This window comes from Loxodonta africana, chromosome 12 (assembly GCF_030014295.1).
Source record: "Loxodonta africana isolate mLoxAfr1 chromosome 12, mLoxAfr1.hap2, whole genome shotgun sequence".
NCBI lineage: Eukaryota > Metazoa > Chordata > Mammalia > Proboscidea > Elephantidae > Loxodonta > Loxodonta africana.
Window position 1 is genome coordinate 86,742,425 of NC_087353.1, and position 20,102 is coordinate 86,762,526.

The 20,102-nt window shown below is 42.6% G+C and overlaps 1 pseudogene; it reads left to right on the forward strand.

Annotated features, from left to right (window-relative positions):
• Positions 1–13,111, forward strand: part of LOC100662517 (integrin alpha-X-like) — a 25,037-nt pseudogene extending 11,926 nt beyond the window's left edge.
• Positions 13,112–20,102: the final 6,991 nt, after the last annotated feature.

The following is a 20,102-nucleotide window of genomic DNA, read 5'->3' on the forward strand; positions in this document are numbered from 1 at the left end:
ATAATTTTTCTACCCATTCATCCGTTTTTGGGCACTTTGGTTGCTTCCACCTTTTTGCTATTGTAAACAGTGCTGCAATGAACATGTGTGTACATATATCAGTTCATGTAAAGACTCTTATTTTTCTAGGATATAGTCCAAGGAGTGGGATTGCTAGGTCATAGGGTAGGTCTATTTCTAGCTTTTTAAGGAAGCGCCAAATTGATTTCCAAAGTGGTTATACCATTTTGTGTTCTGACCAGCAGTGTATAAGTGTTCCAATCTCTCCACAATCTCTCCAACATTTATTATTTTGTGTTTTTTTGGATTAATGCCAGCTTTGTTGGAGTGAGATGGTATCTCACTGTAGTTTTGATTTGCATTTCTCTAATGGCCAACGATCGTGAGCATTTCCTCATGTATCTGTTAGCTGTCTGTATGTCTTCTTTGGTTAAGTGCCTATTCATATCCCTTGTTCATTTTTTTAATTGGGTTATTTGTCCTTTTGTTGTTGAGTTTTTGCAGTATCACGTAGATTTTACAGCTCAGATGCTGATCGGAAATGTCATAGCCAAAAACTGTTTCCCAGTCTGTAGGTAATCTTTTTACTCTTTTGGTGAAGTATTTGGATGAGCATAAAACCAAACCAACCAAACCCAGTGCCATCAAGTGGATTCTGACTCCTAGCGACCCTATAGGACAGAGTAGAACTGCCCCATAGAGTTTCCAAGGAACGCCTGGTGGATTTAAACTACCAACCCTTTGTTTAGCAGCCATAGCACTTAACCACTATGCCACCAGTGCTTCCTGGATGAGCATGGGTGTCTGATTTTCAGGAGCTCCCGGTTATCTAGTTTCTCTTCTGATGTTTGTGCATTCTTCGTAAAGTTTTGTATACTGTTTATGCCATGTATTAGGGCTCCTAGCATTGTCCCTATTTTTTTCTTCCATGGTCTTTATAGTTTTAGATTTTATATTTATGTCTTTGGTCCATTTTGAGTTCGTTTTTGTGCATGATGTGAGGTATGGGTCTTGTTTCATTTTTTTGTAGTTGGATATCCAGTTATGCCAGCACCATTTGTTAAACAGTCTATCTTTTCCCCATTTAACTGACTTTAGGTCTTTGTCAAATATCAGCTGCTTGTATGTGGATGGATTTATGCCTGGATTCTCAATTCTGTTCCATTGGTCTGTGTATTTGTTGTTGTACCAGTACCAGGCTGTTTTGACTACTGTGGTGGTATATGTTCTAAAATCAGGAAGTGTGAGGCCTCTCAGCTTGTTCTTCTTTTTCTGGAATGCTTTACTTATCCAGGGCCTCTTTCCCTTTTGTATGAAGTGTGTGATTTGTTTCTCCATTTCATTAAAAAATGTCATTGTAATTTGGATCAGAATTGCATTTTATCTATAGATCACTTTTGGTAGAATAGACATTTTTACAATGTTGAGTCTTCCTATCCATGAGCAAGGTGTGTTTTTCCACTTATGTAGGTCTCTTTTGGTTTCTTGCAGTAGTGTCTTGTAGTTTTCTTTGTATAGGTCTTTCATGTCTCTGGTTAGATTTACTCCTAAGTATTTTATTTTCTTGGGGGCTACTGTAAATGGTGTTGATTTGGTGATTTCCTCTTCAACATTCTCTTTGTTGGTGTAGAGGAATCCAACTGATTTTTGTATGTTTGTCTTGTATCCTGACACTCTGCTGAACTCTTCTATTAGTTTCAGTAGTTTTTTGAGGATTCTTTAGGGTTTTCAGTGTCTAAGATCATGTCATCTGCAAATAGAGATATTTTACTTCTTCCTTACCAATCTGGATGCCCTTTATTTCTTTATGTAGCCTAATTACTCTGGCTAGGATCTCCAGCAGAATGTTGGATAAGAGTGGTGATAAAGGGCATCCTTGTCTGTTTCCTGTTCTCAAGAGGAATGCTTTCATACTCTCTCCAAGCTGTTGCTTTTCTAAATGCTCTCTATTATGTTGAGGAATTTTCCTTCTAATCCTATTTTGCTGAGAGTTTTTTTTTTTTTAAATCATGAACTGGTGTTGGACTTAGTCAAATGCCTTTTCTGCATCAGTTGATAAGGTCATGTGGTTCTTGTCTTTTGTTTTTTTTTTTTATATGATGCATTATATTGATTATTTTTCTAATGTTGAACCATTTCTGCACACCTGGTATGAATCTCACTTGGTCATGGGGAATTATTTTTTGATATGTTGTTGAATTCTATTGGCTAGAATTTTGTTGAGGATTTTTGCATCTAAGTTCATGAGGGATATGGGTCTGTAATTTTCTTTTTTTGTGGCGTGTCTACCTGGATTTGGTATCAGGGATGTGCTGGACCACACGCCATTTTAAAGTATTTGTTCTTGTTAGGTGCTTTCGTGTTGATCCTGACTCATAACGACCCCATGTGAAGAAGTAGAACTGTCCCATAGGGTTTTCTAGTTTGTAATCTTTACAGAAACAGATAGCCAGGTCTTTCTCCCCAGGAGCTGCTGGGTAGGTTCGAATCACTGACTTTTTGGTTAGCAGCCTAGTGCTTAACTGTTGAGCAACCAGGGTCTCCTTTTATTGTTATCATTATTATTAATACAGCTTAACAACTGAAGGGAGTCTATAGAACTTGGCACTTTAAGAAGAGGGTGAAAGACCTTGTTGAGGATAACAAGGGCCCACATGTCGCAAAAGGAGCCCTGGTGGTACAGTGGTGATTTGCTCGGCTGTTAACCAAAAGGTCAGCAGTTCAAACCCACCATCCAATCTGTGGGAGAAAGATGTGGCAGTTTGCTTCTGTAAAGATTTGCAGCCTTGGGAACCCTGTGAGGCAATTCTCCTCTGTCCTGTATGGTTGCTATCATTCAGAATCGGCTCCACGGCAAACAACAGCACATGTCATGGAAACTGTATTCAGTTCACACCAACTTGTTGAACCTCTTTTGCTTCAGCGACTTAGAGGTATATCTGCTTAGATTCTTGATTGCAGAGATCACTTGCTTTATACCTGTTAGGCCTGACTCAAAGAGGAGGCCTTTCTGGGTTCACTGGCCCTACCATAATTTTTTCCTTCTTCCCACCTCATCACATAGCCCATCACATACTTGATTTGCATACTACACACCAAATGTGAGGCTATGGCCATGAGATTAGTTTTCCTGGGTGTTGTCCACTCGGCTCTGTTTGTGTTATTTCTATTCCACCCCCTCCCCTTTCCTTTCTAGACTTCCTTAATAATTGGTAAATTTCTCTTTTTATTTTATTATTAGTATTACTCTTACTGTCTGTTAGTCCCATGGATATCCAGAGGTTAAAGGGCACATTCTCCAAGGAATTGGAATCTACAGAGTAATGAGAGTAATAGGGAAAGGATCCACAGGGAAGGCAATTCCAGGAGCATAGGGTCAGGGTGTAGGTTCAGCCATTTCCTACCTCCACTTGGTTCTTCCTTGTCCTCTGAAGAGTCAAGGTAGTAAAGGGCAACAAAAAGGGAGAGGACCTGATTTCATGTCTGGAGTTGGCCTCTTAGAGGCTGTGTGACCTCTTTCCTGCATCTGCGAAGTGGAGAGTGGGGCTGGATGAGCTCTGATGTCCTTTCCAGCCTTAGTAATCATCATAAGAAGTTATTGACTGTTGATCATATGTCAGGTGCTGTTCTATTTGAATGAATTCATTTAATGCTCATAGCTAAGGGAGCTGAAGCATGGCTTATAAATGGAGGAGCCAGAATTTGAACCTGAGACTAATTGAATGAATGAATGACTCTCAAGCCAGGATTTTAAATCTCCTTTTCTTTATTATTCATTAGAAATCTTTCCTTTTTTCCAGTCCTCATTTCCCCACCCCTTGCCCCCCCTTTTATGCATTTGTTGATGACATCTTTTCACCATTCGCCCCTTCTTTCTGTTTCCCACATTTCTACATCCCTCCTTCTCGTTTACTCATTTCTGATTTGTTCCTCTTACTTCCCAACTTGCTTCTTCTTTTTCTGTTCTGGTCAGAGGATCATGGGTTCCCAGCTCTTTCTGGAACTGCAGTATTTTGGGCAGTCGCTGAGTGGGGGTCAGGATCTCACTCAGGATGGGCTTGTGGACCTGGCCGTAGGGGCTCGAGGACATGCGCTGCTGTTCAGGTGAGAATGGCTTTCCTCAGACACTCTCTGTATGGTCCTAGGTCCAACTTCAGACACCCAGCCCCCTTCTCCCTGTCCCAAGGGCCAAAAACCTGTCCTCAGCACAGTGTTCTGCCCACAGGACCAGGCCTGTGCTCTGGGTGTCGGTGAGCATGCACTTCACACCTGCAGAAATTGCAAGGTCCGTGTTTGAGTGTCGGGAGCAGGTGGCCTCTGCCCAGGCACTGGGTGAAGCCACAGTCTGCCTTCATATTAACTCAAGCTTCAAAAACGAGCTTGGTGAGTCTCCTCCTCTCCAACCTAGGACACCCTGATCCCTTGGAGACCCCCAGGTCAGGACTTCTGTCTCTTGCTTTGCCCCTCGCCTACCTGAGGAGCTCCTGGCTCTCATCCTTCCCCATACCCTGCTTCCCCTACAGGTAACCTGCAGATGTCTGTGACCTTTGACCTGACCCTTGACCCTGGCAGCCTGAGTCCCCGTGCCACCTTCAAAGAAACACAGACTCAGATCCTGACCCGAGTCCAACATCTTGGGCTGGGTCAGCATTGTAAGGCTGTCAAGTTGCTCCTCCTGGTGAGGGCCCTGGGGGTCCTGGGAGAAGAGTGACACAGATGGAGGTGATTCTGAGGCTGGCAGTGGGGTAGGCAGCACACAGGAGCACATTCCAGTCTTCTCTGTGGTCCCAGCTACAGCATAGGGTCTGGCATGGAAGAGGTGCTTAATACATGCGAGCTGAAAGAGTGAGTGAAAGAATGAATGAATGAGGTCATTTGTAACTGCCAGAGAATACATAGCTGGATTTCAGGGAATAAATTTCGGCTGCTTTAGAGAACTATGGGGCTGTGGGCTGGGATTCTTTCTGTCTTTCGTTTGTCAAATATTTATCGAGCCACTCCTGTGGAATAGGCTCTGTTCTAGGTGCTGGGGACTCAGTAGTGGATAAGGCAGTCATTGCCCACAGGGAGCTCAAAGCCTGGGGTGGGAAGGCCTCAAACAAACAAGTTCTTAGATATAGATGTCAGGTAGTAGTCAATGCTGTGAAGAAAGACAAAGCCAGGGAAGGGAACAGAAAGGGTGTCTGGGATGCCCCTTGGAGAAGGTGAAGCATGAGTAGATATGAGTGAGCCTAGTGGGTCAAGGCAGAAGACAGCAAAGGCAAGGATTCTGAGGGGCAATAATGCATGGCAGATTACTAATAATCACAAACATTTATTAAGTACAGGTAGGTATCATTATTACCCATTTTAAAGATGAGGAGACTGGAACACAGCTAATAACTTCCTGAGGGGGCTTTCCTTAACCACTTGCCTTCTTCAGTGTCTGTCCTTTAGGCCTGTATGGGGAACTCAGTGACCCCCATCATCTTGAGTCTCAACTTGTCCCCTGTGGGCAAGCCTATTACTTCCTTTGGAGACCTCCAGCCAATGCTGGCCATGGATGCTGAGAGATACTTCATGGCCTCTGTGAGTCCTGGGGTCAGGGTCTCCCAGAGGGAGAGGGGGTGCAGCCCCCAAATCTTGGGGAACACCCTTCTTTTTCTCCCTCCCAGCTCCTCTTTGAGAAGAACTGTGGGACTGATCATGTCTGCCAGGATGACCTTGGTATCTCCTTTAGGTTTTTGGGGTGAGACTTAGACCTGCCCTAGTCCCCGTGCTTCCCCTCCAGAATCTGGCGATCCCACCCCTAGTTCTCCCTAATGCTCTTTTTTTATGCTCAGATCCCAGGTATCCCATCTCCCTTCTATCTCCAACCTCCCCACCCAGACTGTTTCTAACCTCAGTCACTGAACCATCTCCTCCCCCGCACCTCAACACCCAGCCTGAAGACCCTGGTGGTCGGGAGTAACCTGGTGCTGAACGTGAAAGTGACAATGTGGAATGATGGCGAGGACTCCTATGAAACTAAAATTACCTTCTTCTACCCTGCAGAGCTGTCCTAGAGATGTGTGACTGGGGGCCAGGTATTCCAGCTCTGGGGAAGGAAGCGGCTGATAGGCTCAGGATCGGTAGAGACTCCTTCAGCTGGGTTCGAAATTCATCCTGGGGCCACCATTGCTTAGCAGCCTCTCATATGCCAAGAAGTCTGGACTGTTCTTTGTTGGTTGGATGTAGTTGTGGTGTCTGGGGCTTGCCAAGGCTCATGCTGGGTTCAGTTCTGGGCACTGGACATCAAGAATGAGTTCCCAGGAGGCTACTAATGTGGAAAAAGGACCTTGCCTTAAATTTTTTTTGTATTCGTCATCATATCCATATTCTTCTTCTTGAGAAAAACATATCTCAGCCTTCAAATATTTTAAAACACTGCCCTGTAGAAGAAGGGGTTGAATTTGTTGGTTACTCTAGATCAAGGATTGGCAAACTTTCAAACCAGAGAGTAAATATTTTCAGCTTTGCTGGCCATTTGGTATCTGTTGCAGCTGCTCACCACTGCTGATGAAGTGTGAAAACAGCCATCAACAGCATGTAAATGAATGAGTGTGGCTGGGTTCCAATAAAACTTCTTTTACAAAAACAGGTGGTGGATCGTAGTTTGCTAACTCCTGCTCCAGAAGACAGGACTAGAACTGCAGGGAGTCAAAGAGAAGCAGATTTTTAACAAAAAAACGTACCATGAAAAAATTTAATCATTTACGAAAATAGAGAGTAGCTCAACAAACGCCTCAAAACTTAGTAAGCAGATTCAACAGTTATCAGCATTCTACCACATTTCTTTCATCTTTTTTTTTCTTTGCTGAAGTATTTTAAAACAAATACCACAAGTCATGTCACTGCACACTTTCTTATTTCACTGTCTAGCTCTGAACAGTGGGGACATCTTACATGGACTCAATGGCGTTGTCACATCGAAAGAAATGAATAATTCCTTGGTATTAGACCATAATGAAATTTCCCTGTTTGTCTCAAAAATGTGTTTTTACAACTTGTTTATTTGAACCAGGATCTACGCTGGGTTCTACATCACATCTGGTTATGTCTCATATCCCTTTTAGTCTAATGTTCCTAGTGGGAGTGAATTTTGACTTGAGGTATGAAAGAATTCATTGGGAATCAGCAATCTCCTGCTATGTGAGGGGAGGAAGTGCCCTGTTATTGAAAGCTCTCCTAGACATACCCACCAAATGTCAGGTGTGAACTCTTGCTAGATCTTTATTTTTAACATGTGTAAAACGACATTTTTGGAGACAATCTAGAAAAACTGAATATGACCTGAGTCACAGCTAACGTTAGGGAGTCATTGCTAATTTTGTTGGGTGTAATAGTGGTCTTGTGGTGAAGTAAAGAAAAAAAATAAAACAAAACAAAAATTCTTATCTGTTAGTTATGTACCTTGAAGTATTTCTGGATGAATTGATATAATAGCTGGAATCTGCTTTAAAGTATTTACACACCCAAAAAAGTAGAGAGGAGGTGGATAAAACAAGAGGAGAAGAATGTTGATAATTTGACCTAGGGGATGGGCACATGAGGGTGAATTTATCTAGTTGCTCTACTTTTGAATATGTTTGAAAAATTTCCAGAATAAAAAGCTTTTTAAAAATAGCAATAAATAAAAAAACTCTCTAATTAAAGTCACATCTGGAATTTCTACATTGGGAAGAAGCTTGATAATATACTGTGTTAGGATCTTTTTGATGTCGGGAGGGATGAGTCCCTGGAGAAGGACATCATGCTTGGCAGAGTACAGGGTCAGTGGAAAAGAGGAAGACCTGAATGAGGTGAATTGACACAGTGACCACAACAATGAGCTCAAGCATAACTATGATTTTGAGGATGGCACAGGACTGGGCAGTGTTTCGTTCTATTGTGCATAGGGTCGTTGTGAGTCGGGACTGACTCGACGGCACCTACCAACAACAGCAGGATCTTTTTAAAAACAACCTTCAGCAGATTCGAGGAAACTGTGTCACTCCTTAGTGGAATCTCTTGGAAACACAAACAAATGCTCATCTACATTTTTTTCAAACTTGTCCCTGCCTAGAGCCAGCTGCACCTCTCCTCCCTGCGCCTGACATGTGACAGCGCCCCAGCTGAAACTTAGGGTCCCCAGAGTACCATCTGTAGCATCAACCACTTCAACTTCCGCGAGGGCATCCAGGTCAGACTTACTTCCTTCCACCTCCTAATCCCGTCTCCCTACTCTGTCTCATCCCTTCCCTTGGCCCACCGTTCTTCAGATCACTTTCATGGCCACCTTTGACATTTCCTCCCAAGGCCATGCTGGGAGACCACCTGTTTCTGGTGGCCAATGTGGGCAGGTGAGTGGGCAGGCCCAGGGGCAGCGCTCCTCTCACCCCTGCCTCCTTCTCTGAGGCCCTTCCCAACTGGGCTCCTCTTCTTTCTTTAGTGAGAATAACAACCCCAGGAGCAGCAATACCACCTTCTAGCAGAAGCTGCCTGTGAAGTATGCTGTCTACACTGTGATCACCGGGTGCCACATCTTGACCTCAGAAGAGTTCTTCTCTACCACCCTGTTTAGGGGGGTGGCTCATACACCTTCTGCAACAGATGAACATCTGGCTATTTTTAGGTTTTATTATCACCACCTTTTCAATTGGTAGACAATAGCACTGGCAGTGTTTATTAATTAATCAATGAGTGTTTGTTATGTGCTAGCTGTGATAATAATAATTGTGATATTATTGTCATTATATTCTACATTTAACGGGGGTTACAGTTCTTACACAACTTTTCCAAAAGCTCTGAGATTGTCCTGGGATACAAGTACAAGGCATATTCCTGTCTTGGAAGCTCTTACAGCCTTACTGGAGAGTGAGGTTATCCTGATGTAAGCCAGAATCTTATCAAGACCTCCTCCATGCTTCTGTGGAGTGATGGAGGTTCCCAAAACAATGCTAGGGCACCCTGTCAGAGGAGCTAAGTGTTGAAGGGTCCACAGCCTTGGGCTTGGGGCCACAGCCTTGGGCTTGGCCAGCTGTGATGCTCAAAGGGGCTCTTGGCATTTGAGTGGGACATTTCTTCTTTGCAAGAAACAGACTTGCACCTTGGAGGACTTTTAGAGTCACTTGCACACCAAATGCTAGCAATGCTCCTCATTGTGATCACCCGAACTTCCCTTTTCCAATTCCCATTTGAGAAGGATGGGAAGTGATGATTTGCCTTTGCAGAGGTTGAGTGTCAGGACGAAGCTGGATATAAGTACAGGGCCTTAAGACGCTGCCCAAGGAGGATTAGACTTGAGCCACTTTAACTTTCTTATGCTTACTGTTTGCATGGCACATCTTTTTCTACTCATTTACTTTCAATCTACCTATGTTGTTATATTTAAAGCACATTCTTGGCAGAAAGTATATAGTTGGGTCTTGTTTTATCCACCCTGATAATCTCTGCCTTTAAGTGAGTGTTTAATGCATTAGCATTTAGTGTAATAATGGATATAGTTAGGTTTGAATCTTCTCTTTTTGTTCCTTCCTTCCTCCTTTCCTGTCCTTTTTTTTTTTTTTTTTTTTTTGAGGGGGTTACTTAAGTATTTTTTAGAATTTTATCTTAATTTTTCCAGTGACTTTTTACCTTAACATCCATGATACGTTCTGTGAAATAGGACATTACGTGATTTGGACGTTGTGCAAACACCATACTGGTTTATATACAGGCAGTCCCTGGCTGCCCAGCCCTACCTGCTGTTCTACCCACCTGAGGAGCAGGAGCATCCTGGGCTCTGAGCAAAGAGTGACATCAACAAATACTTCTCTAGTATTTGCCATGTGCCTGTGGTTATTTCCATAAATTCATTTGACATTGAATTAAGATTTATCGAGCCCCTATCATGTGTAATCAAAAAACAGACATAAGTCTCTGCCCTGTGGCAGAAATTCATGATATGTAACGGATCTGTGTAGCTTAGCCTGGGTACACTCCCCTGCCAGTTCCACCCACAAGCCTCATTGAATGTTCTCCTCCTGCCCAGAGTTTCACACACACCTGCACACTTGAGGGCACTCAGCAGCCCAGCCAGATGTATGCTGTCAGCTTGCTTGCTGCAGTGTGCCTTGGGGTTTGCAAACATCCTTGCCAGGGACACACAGGCAGGGCACACCCACGGAGGCATGAATTGCCCTACAGCTCTGCTGTCCTCTGCAGGTGTGGCTCTATGGGTTGGGGCACTCAGAGGGACCCTCAGGGTGAGGCTCTGGCGTTTTGTGGGGAGTCTTTTTCTTGGCAGAGTAGGGAAGAGACTTCAGAGTAAGAATTGGTGGGCTGAAATGTGGATCATGCAGGCAAAGGAGAGGTGTACAGAGAGCAAGACAAGAAGGGGCAGAGGTGGGACCAGCCACTTATGTGAGGGGCTGGGCGGGTCATTTGTCCTCCAGGCCAGAGCAAGCCAGAGGAGATGTTGTTAAAATGAGGCCAAGTGAGGAGCCTGCTCTTAGGCCTTCCCTCACCTGCCAGCTCCAGGCCCAGAAAAGCCAAGGAAACAGGGAAAAAGGATCCCCAGAGAAGGCCTGTGGGAGATCAGAAAGGGGCAGTGTCTGGCAGGCATTTGGTCAATAGTGACAGCCTGAGTCTCCCCAATCCTTTGCTATGTCCTACCTGCCTATCCATCATTGTACATGCCCGTGAAGGCCTGAAAAAAAAACTGAGGTGTAAAGAGGGCAAGCCCCAGCCCTCATTCCCCCAGTGATTCAGTGGCATACCTCTCAGCTCCTTCTGCTGCACTGCCTGCCCAGGCCCCTTGGCAGTCTCCTCTGTGGGCAGCTTCTGCAAGCACCTTACACCCAGCTTGAAACCCATTCCTGCTCCTTAAACCCTTTCATAACCACCAACACAGCCACAGATCTCAACCCAGGTCACCCAAGGCCCCACTGATTATGTGTCCCATCATACTCCCAGCCAGAACCTCATCAGGAGGCCCCCATGGAACTTCAAATCTATCCATGCCTCTTCTCTCCACAGCCGTGAACTATCTACCACGTATGTCAACTTCTCAGCCTCAGAGGAGGAAGAAAGCTGTGCAGTCAAACACAGATACCAGGCAAGTGGTGGAGACCCAGGATCTTGGGCTGGGGCAGGGGATGGAGATTAGGGAAAAGTGTGGGGTCTGGCTCTGCCCTCATTGCTTTCTGCACAGGTGAGCAACCTGGGGCAGAGGGACCTGCCTGTCAGAATCAACTTCCGGGTGCCTATGGAACTGAACCAGATGGCTGTGTGGACAGGGATAGAGGTCCTTCAACCCCCGTATTGAGGATTGTGTATGGCTTCTCCTCTAATGCCCTTTACCTGGATTCTCTGAGTCCCTCATGAACCTCTGATGCCCTCACTGATATGTTTGTTCTTTGTCTTCTCTTAGAATCTGTCCATTCAGTGCTTTTTGAAGAAAATAATGCCCACAGAGTCTGACTTCCTGACTCACATTCAGAAGAATCTTGTGCTGGTAAGGATGGCTTTGCTCTGGCCTCTACTCTAAACCACACACGAGAAGAATTTAATTAAAGGTCTGTGTTACATTCAGATGGTCACCTGCTCAATAGCCCTCTTGTATTTAGACGTGGCTGCTCCCTTCAAATCAGACAGTTTAACACTGTCTTCTACCTTCAATCCCATCTTTCTCTGGCCTAATGCTACCTTTCTGTCCCTAGGACTGCTCCATTGCCATCTGCCTGTGCTTCTATAGTGACATCCCCTCCTTTGGCATCCAAAATCAACTTGGTTTCAACCTCAAGGGCAACCTCAGCTTTGGCTGGATCAGCCAGGTGTGTAGAGCCCAACAGCAGAGCCTCTCCCCCAGATTCAGGTGGTACCTGATGTATCTCTGCACACCCTAGATCAGGACATTTTTGAATTTTGAGCCTTCCTCAGAGGCAATTCTCCAGCTTTTCCCCTCTCTTTTGCAGACACTGCAGAAGAAGGTGTTTGTTAGGAGTGTGGCTGAAATCACATTCAACAGAACAATGTATTCCCAGCTTCCAGGACAGGAGGCATTTATGACAGCCCAGGTATTGATTGTATGGTAGACAGTGGCCAGGCTAGTGAAAGGGATCCTGCTGCCTAATTTGTAATTGCTGGGTGGGCATTTGCAAGCCTGGAGGGAAGAAGACGAAGGCCTTGAAGCAGGGTTGTGAAAGGAGAGGAACAAACTGGGAGTTGGCAGAGGGGAGGTGCATGTTGCAAGGGTGTGCAGAATCTGGGATAACAAGAGGCCTGATGCTTTCTGATGGGGTCATCTCTACTCCAGATTGAGACAGTACTGGAGAAATATGATGTCTACAACCCAATCTTCCTCATTGTGGACAGCTCCGTGGGAGGCCTGCGGCTACTGGCTCTCATTGTGGCCACACTGTACAAGGTGAGCGTATTATTCTACCCTTGGCACCACCAGCATCGGATGCCACTCTTTCTACAGTGTAGAAAAGAGCTCACTTTGGAGTCGGGCAAGACTAGGGGCACATCCTTGCTAGGTTACTTAATGTGAGAGGCCCCTTCCCACTCATGACACCATCAATACCTAATTATTCCCCACATTTGTACCTTCCTACCCAATTCTCAGGCTTCCTGTAATTTCTCTACCTTTCTTTTCTATCTCTTTATATATTTCTCTTGATAAATGATTATAATACAAAAACACAGACCTGGGTTTGAATGTCAACACCACTACTGATTCATCCTATGACCATAAGCAAGTGTTTGGTCCACTCTGGGTCTTGGATTCTTAATCTGGAGGTAATTCTACCCAGTTCACAGAATTGTGGTTAAGTCTAAATGACATAATGGGTATAAAGTTTCTAGCACATGAAGGGTGGGGCCAAGATGGTGGAATAGACAGATGCTTCTGGTGAGCCCTCTTAGAACAAAGACCTGAAAAACAAGTGAAACAAGTATATTTATGACAAGCTAGGAGTCCTGAGGAAACCCTGGTGGTGTAGTGGTTAAGTGCTATGGCTGCTAACAAAAGGGTTGGCAGTTCGAATCCGCTAGGCACTCCTTGGAAACTCTATGGGGCCATTCTACTCTGTTCTATAGGGTTGCTATGAGTCAGAATCAATTTGACTGCGCTGGGTTTGGTTTTTTTTTTTTTTTTTAGGAGTCCTGAACATCAAAGGCAAGGTTAGAAAATGAACTGAGGGGCAGTGGAAGGGAGAGATGGTTCAGAAGCAGAGAGTAGTTACCAGACCTGAATCGTGGGGAGGCTTCGGGCATCATTCCCGGAAGTGGCTGAAGTGGGCTGGTGGTAGGGTTTGGCTGCTGTTTCCTCAGGGAGAAGCAGCCAGCCACACAGCCTACTCACACCTCCAGAACCAAAAAAGAACGGTGCTCTTGGCAAAAGTTAAGTACTCGTGTATATTTTACCATGTGCTCTGCCCCCCTCTCCCAAGCCAGCTTCAGCAAATGATTTCCCTGGGCCTGAGATAGGCCATGTTGAGCAGCTATAGCCATCCTCCCAGCCTTGGAAAAGGAATAAATTCACAATTGGGGGAAAAGAAAATTTGCCAGCTCCACTTACTGGGGGAACTCAGGACAGAAGTGGCTCCTGTCCAGGCATAAAAGGTCCATGGACTTTGTGCACCTTTCCCCTCTACATGGCCCTGTGTGGGCCTATTCAGGAGACTAGGCCCTTGTTGGCAGACTACAACTGTTTCAGCTGTGCACTGGAGAGGTGGGTGTTTGATGTTTGACATTGCTTTGCCTATTAAACAGGGTCCTCACTTATCCACATCAGGGGCCTAAGGACTAGGGTCTCCACTCAGGTCACCCAGCCACTTGCGACAGGGGTCCAAGGATAACTGGTACCTCCCAGTCCTTACAACCAAAAATATTGGGTGCCCACGGTCTGTTTGCAGACCCTCCCCACATGTATGCTTTAGGGAACAGGGACACACTTTCCTCAGAGACACTTGGGGGACGATTCTCAGCCCCCTGCCTTGTTCAGAGTGTGACCCCCTGCTGCAACGAGATACCAGTACCTACACCAATCACCTGCCCCCCTAAGACTGTAGGAAAGAGCCTGTACCACACACTTGATGATCAGCTACCTGGACACCTGAGCTGAATTCATACAAGGAAAGTGAATGGACTCCTAGACTGATACCTAGCCATCTGGGGACAGGACGTCAGAGCTCCAAAGGCGAAAATAATCAAGCTAGCTCACTCAAGCAACCCATTTGGCCATATCAAAACAAAACAAACCAAGAAGCTATGTCATAGTAAGCAAACATAAAATAAACTAATACAATAACCTATAGATGCCTCAGAGACAATAGTCAATATCAAGTCACAGAAAGAAACAGAGCATGATCGTCTCAACAAGCCCTCAAAACAAAGAATCAAGGGATCTCCTAGATGAAAGTGCCTTCCTGGAATTACTGGAGGCAGAATACAAAAGATTAGTATACAGAACCCTTCAAGACATCAGGAAGGAAATGAGGCAATACGCAGAACAAGCCAAGGAACACACAGATAAAGCAGTTGAAGAAATTAAAAAGATTATTCAGGAACATAATGAAAAATTTAATAAGGGGAAAAATCCATATACAGACAGCAATCAGAAATTCAGAAGATTAACAATAAAATTACAGAAGTAGACAACTCGATAGGAAGTCAGAGGAACAGAAATGAGCAAGCAGAAGGCAGAATTTCTAAACTAGAAGGTAAAGCAGTTGGCACCAATATATTTGAAGAAAAAGCAGATAAAAGAATTTTAAATAATGAAGAAACCTTAAGAATCATGTGGGACTCTATCAAGAAAATAACCTACGACTGATTGGAGTACCTGAACAGGGAGGGATAACAGAAAATACAGAGAGAATTGTTGAAGATTTGTTGGCAGAAAACGTCTCTGATATAGTGAAAGATGAGAAGATATCTATCCAAGATGCTCATCGATCTCCACATAAGGTAGATCTTAAAAGAAAGTCACCAAGACATATTATAATCAAACTTGCCAAAATCAAAGATAAAAAGGAGACAAAGGAGAGTCAAAAAGAGTAAGCTTGGACTACTTGGCAGAAACCATGCAGGCAAGAAGGCAATGGGGTGGCTTATATAAAAACTGAAGGAAAAATAAATGCCAGCCAAGAATCATACATCCAGCAAAACTGTCCCTCAAATATGAAGTTGAAATTAAGACATTTCCAGATAAACAGAAGTTTAGGGAATTCATAAAAACCAAACCAAAATTACAAGAAATACTAAAGGGAGCTCTTTGATTACAAAATCAATAATATCAGGTATCAACCCAAGGCTAGAACACTGGGCAGGGCAATCAGAAGTCAACCCAGACAGGGAAATCACGCACACACCCCAAAAAATCAAGATTAAAAAAACACTCAAAACAGGGAGACAGCGATGTTATTATGTAAAAGAAGACAACATTAAAGCAATAAAGAGAGACTGAGAAATGTAGTCATAGATCTTCCATATGGAGAGGAAGACAAGGCGATACAAAGAAATAAAAGTTACATTTAAATTTAGAAAATAGGGGCAAATAATAAGGTAACCACAAAGGAGACAAGCTATCCTACACATCAAAATAAAAGACAAGAAAAAAATGGAGACTCAGCAGAAACAAATCAACAACAAGGAATATGAGGACAGAACAATATATAAAGATAATCTACTCAGCACATAAAATTAGGTGGGAAAAAGAAACTGTCAACAACACACAAAAAAGTTATCAAAATGATAGCACTAGATTCATAAAAAAACCTATCCATAATTACCATGAATGTAAATGGCTAAATGTAGCAATAAAGAGACAGAGGGTGGCAGAATGGATTAAAAAACAAGATCCATCTATATGCTGCCTACAAGAGACACACCTTAGACTTTGAGACACAACAAACTTAAACTCAAAGGATGGAAAAAATATATCAAGTGAACAACAGTCAAAAAAGAGCAGGAGTGGCAATATTAATTTCTAACAAAATAGACTTTAAAGTTAAATCTATCATAAAGGATAAGGAAGAACACTATATAATGATTAAAGGGACAATACACCAAGAAGATATAACCATATTAAATATTTATGCACCCAATGACAGGGCTGCAAGTTACATAAAACAAACTCAACCAGCATTGAAAAGTGAGATAGACAGCTCCACAATAAAAGTAGGAGACTTCAACACACCACTTTTGGTGAAGGACAGGACTTCCAGAAAGAAGCTCAATAAAGACACGGAAGATCTAAATGCCACAATAAACCAACTTGACCTCGTAGACATATACAGAACACTACCCAACAGCAACCAAGTATACTTTCTTTTCTAGTGCACAAGGAACATTCTCTAGAATAGACCGCATATTAGGTCATAAAGCAAGCCTTAGCAGGATCCAAAACATTGAAATATTACAAAGCATCTTCTCTGACCATAAGGCCATAAAAGTGGAAATCAATAACAGAAAAAGCAGGGAAAAGAAACCAAACACTTGGAAACTGAACAATACCCTGCTCAGAAAAGACTGGATTATAGAAGACATTAATGAGAATGAAAACACTTCCTGTCAGAGCCTTCGGGACACAGAGAAAGCAGTGCTCAGAGGTCAATTTATATCAATAAACGCACACATCCAAAAAGAAGAAAGGGCCAAAATCAAAGAATTAGCCCTACAACTTGAACAAATAGAAAGAGAGCAACAAAAGAAACCCTCAGGGACAAGAAGAAAACAAATAATAAAAATTAGAGCTGAACTAAATGAAATAGAAAACAGAAAAACAATCAAAAGAATTAATAAGACCAAAAGCTAGTTCTTTGAAAAAATCAACAAAAGTATAAACCACTGGCCAAACTGAACAAAAGAGAAATAGGAGAGGAAACAAGTAACCCGAATAAGAAATGAGATGGTTGATATTACAACAGACCCAACTGAAATTAAAAGAATCATATCAGATTACTATGAAAGATTGTACTCTCACAAATTTGAAAACCTAGAAGAAATGGGTGAGTTCCTAGAAACACACTACCTACGTAAACTAACACAAAGAGAGGTAGAACAACTAAATAGACCCATAATAAAAGAAGAGATTGAAAAGGTAATCAAAAAACTCCCAACAAAAAAAAGCCCTGGTCCAGATGGCTTCACTGCAGAGTTCTACCAAACTTTCAGAGAACAGTTGACACCACTACTACTAAAGGTATTTCAGAGCATAGAAAAGGACGGAAAACTACCAAACTCATTCTATGAAGCCACCATATCCCTGATAGCAAACAAAACCAGGTAAAGACACCACAAAAAAAGAAAATTACAGACCTATATCCCTCATGAACTTAGATGCAAAAATCCTCAACAAAATTCTAGCCAATAGAATTCAGCAACATATCAAAAAAATAATTCACCATGACCAAGTGGGATTCATACCAGGTATGCAGGGATGGTTCAACGTTAGAAAAACAATTAATGTAATCCATCATATAAATAAAAGACAAGAATCACATGATTTTATCAATTGATGCAGAAAAGGCATTTGACAAAGTTCAATACCCACTCATGATAAAAACTCTCAGCAAAATAGGAATAGAAGAATAATTCCTCAACATAATAAAGGGCATTTATACAAAGCCAATAGCCAACATCATCCTAAATGGAGAGAGCCTGAAAGCATTCCGCTTGAGATTGGGAAGCAAACAAGGATGCCCTTTATCACTGCTCTTATTCAACATTGTGCTGGAGGTCCTAGCCGGAGCAATTAGGCTAGATAAAGAAACAAAGGGCATCCAGATTGGTAAGGAAGAAGTCAAAGTATCTCTATTTGCAGATGACATGATCTTATACACAGAAAACCCTAAGGAATCCTCCAGAAAACTACTGAAACTAATAGAAGAGTTTGGCAGAATATCAGGATACAAGAAAAACATACAAAAAGCAGTTGGATTCCTCTACACCAACAAAAAGAACATCGAAGAGGAAATTACCAAATCAATACCATTTACAGTAGCCCCCAAGAAGATAAAATATTTAGAAATAAATCTTAACAGAGACTTATACAAAGAAAACTACAAAACATTTCTGCAAGAAACCAAAAGAGACCTATGTAAGCGGAAAAACATACCTTACTCATGGATAGGAAGACTTAACATTATAAAAATGTCTATTCTACCAAAAGTGATCTATGGAGTTAATAAAATTCTGAACCAAATTCCAATGATGTTCTTTAATGAGATGGAGAAACAAATCACCAACTTCATATGGAAGGGAAAGAGACCCCGGGTAAGTAAAGCATTACTGAAAAAGAAGACAAAGTGGGAGGCCTTACTCTACCTGATTTTAGAACCTATTATACCACCACAGTAGTCAAAACAGCCTGGTACTGGTATAACAACAGATACATAGACCAATGGAACAGAATTGAGAATCCAGACATAAATCCACCCACATATGAGCAGTTGATATTTGACAAAACAGTTAAATGGGGGCAAAGGCAGTCTTCTTAACAAAATGGTGCTGGCATAACTGGATATCCACCTGCAAAAAAATGAAACAAGACCCATACCTCACTCCATGCACAAAAATAAGCTCAAAATGAATCAAAGGTCTAAATATAAAACAAAAAACGATAAAGGTCATGGAAGAAAAAATACAGACAATGTTAGGAGTCCTAATACATGGCATAAACAATATACAAAACAATACTAACAGTGCAGAAGAAAAACTAGACAACTGGGAGCTCCTAAAAATCAAACACCTATGCTCATCCAAAGACTTCACCGAAAGAGTAAAAAGATTACCTACAGACTGGGAAAAAGTTTTTAGCTATGACGTTTCTGATCAGCACCCAAACTCTAAAATCTACATGTACTGCAAAAACTTAACTACACAAAGACAAATAACCCAATTAAAAAATGGGCAACAGATATGAACGGACACTTCACTAAAGAAGACATTCAGGTAGCTAACAGATACATGTCAAAATGTTCATGATCATTAGCCATTACCATCCCACTCCAACAAGGCTGGCGTTAATCCAAAAAACACAAAACAGTAAATGTTGGAGAGGCTGTGGAGAGATTGGAACACTTATACATTGCTGGTGGGAAAGTAAAATGGTACAACCACTTTGGAAATCGATTTGGTGCTTCCTTAAAAAGCTAGAAATCAACTACCATACAATCCAGCAATCCCACTCCTTGGAATATATCCTAGAGAAATAAGGGCCTTTACACGAACAGATATATGCACACCCATATTCATTGCAGCACTGTTTACAATAGCAACAAGATGGAAGCCACTGAGGTGCCCATCAACAGATGAATGGATAAATAAATTATGGTATAATTACACAATGGAATACTATGCATTGATAAAGAACAGTGATGAATCTGTGAAACAATTCATAACATGGAGGAATCTGGAAGGTGTTATGCTGAGTGAAATTAGTCAGTTGCAAAAGGACAAGTATTGTGTAAGACTAGTATTATAAGAGCTTGAGACTGTTTAAACAGAGAAGAAAATATCCTTTGATGGTTACAAGAGAGGGGAGGGAGGGAAGGTGAGAGTGGGGTATTCACTAATTAGATAGTAGATAAGAACTACTTTAGGTGAAAGGAAAGACAACACACAATACAGGCGAGGCCAGCACAACTGGAGTAAACCAAAAGCAAAGAAGTTTCCTGAATAAACTGAATGTTTCGAAGGCCAGCGTAGCAGGGGTGGGTGTTTGGGGACCATGGTTTCAGGGGACGTCTAAGTCAATTGGCATAATAAAATCTATTAAGAAAACATTCTGAATCCCACTTTGGAGAGTGGCATCTGGGTTCTTAAACGCTAGCAAGCGGCCATCTAAGATGCATCAATTGGTCTCAACCCACCTGGATCAAAGGAGAATGAAGAACACCAAGGACACAAGGTGATTATGAGCCCAAGAGACAGAAAGGGCCACATAAACCAGAGACTATATCAGCCTGAGACCAGAAGAGCTAGATGGTGCCGGGCTACAACCGATGACTGCCCTGACAGGGAACACAACAGAGAACCCCTGATGGAGCAGGAGAGCAGAGGGATGCAGACTCCAAATTCTCATAAAAAGTCCAGACTTAATGGTCTGACTGAGA